Source organism: Sinocyclocheilus rhinocerous, unplaced genomic scaffold, assembly GCF_001515625.1.
Source record: "Sinocyclocheilus rhinocerous isolate Xijiao unplaced genomic scaffold, SAMN03320098_v1.1 scaffold574, whole genome shotgun sequence".
Lineage (NCBI taxonomy): Eukaryota > Metazoa > Chordata > Actinopteri > Cypriniformes > Cyprinidae > Sinocyclocheilus > Sinocyclocheilus rhinocerous.
The window spans coordinates 2,759,808-2,761,349 of record NW_015659919.1 but is presented as its reverse complement, the minus strand read 5'-3'; positions in this window follow the sequence as shown (position 1 = coordinate 2,761,349).

Sequence of the window (1,542 nt, the reverse complement as noted above, 5' to 3'; positions counted from 1 at the left end):
TGCTTCAGCCACTCATGCTTGTATACTCACACACAGGGGCGGACTTACCCATTAGGCAAAGGTAGGCGACCGCCTTGGGCCCCCAAAAGCCAAGGGCCCCCTAAAATGCTTTTCATATAGGATATGCGCATTAAGCGCGGACACGCGAACGTTTGCTGTTTACGGTGTTTATTACCACGACAACCGTCGTTTTTTAAAGCATTTGCAGCATTGATAAAAAATATAAATAATTAATATATCATACAAAATTGCGTTGCAGCAAATCCTTTAAATTTCAAGGTATTTATATTTTGCCTGGGGCCCCCAATTCACTAAATCCGCCCCTGCTCACACAAACACACATTAAAGCACTCACACTACAGTAATGGATGCAGATTAACTATCAGGATTCACATATTTGAGTATATCCTGTATTGTCTCTCTTTCCTCTGTCTGTTTTATAGATCTCGCCTTAGGCAGTTCATACCTCTGTTTGCACGGATGCCTGCTTTTATTTCCTTTGCCTTTATCCACTAAATCCCAGTGACTCCATCCACAAAATGTTTTCCTAAATCTTAGGTGGGTGAATCTTATGAAAGCTGTTAAGAATTGTCCAAAGAAAAACTGCAAAAGAAGCTTATTTTTTTAGGAACATGGCCTCAGTAGCCTAAAGACAAAATGGGATTGTTACATTTTTGCAGTTATAGTTTGTTTATTTATTTATATATTTATGGAGGCCTGTTTCTGCCATGGAGTAAAACAATAAAAAAGGTAATTGCGACATTTCATCTCACAAGTTAGACTTGTTTCTTGCAATTATGAGTTTATATCTCACAATTCTAACTTTTTTCAGGATTGCACACCCGGATTGCGAGATATAAACTCACAATTTTCTTGTTTTTCCTCCACAAAATAAATAATAAAAAAAGGGTAATTGCAACTTTTTAAACTCAGAATTGCAAGATTATATCTTATATATTCAGACTTTATATCTCAGAAATCACAGAATTGTGAGGGGGGGGGGAGACTTGTTTTTTAAATCTATGGAAACAAGATTCCATAGTATAGTATAGTATAGTATAGTATAGTGTAGAGCTTTAACTATTTAAATAGTTTTATATGTTACCTGTATTCACTCTACTGTATATGTCATAGTAGTATTTGTTGCACTAATTTAATTTAATTTAATTTATTTATTGTAATTTATTTAATTACCTTGTTATATAAATTAGATTGTTTTTTATTTCACTGATGTAATAAAAGTTTGGAGAATGTGCTTAACTATATATACAGGTGCATCTCAAAAAAATTAGAATATTGTGAAAAAGTTCTTTTTTTTTTTACTTATTTCAAAAAGTGAAACTTTCATATATTCTACATTTATTATATGTAAAGTAAAACATTTCAAAAGTTTTTTGTTTTAATTTTGATTTTGAATTAAGTAAAATTCAAGTAAATTTGTAAGTAAAAAATCCAGTATCTCAAAATATTAGAATATTTCCTAACTACGATCAATAAAAAAAGGATTTGCAAAACAGAAAAGTTCAAGTTCTTTAAAGTATG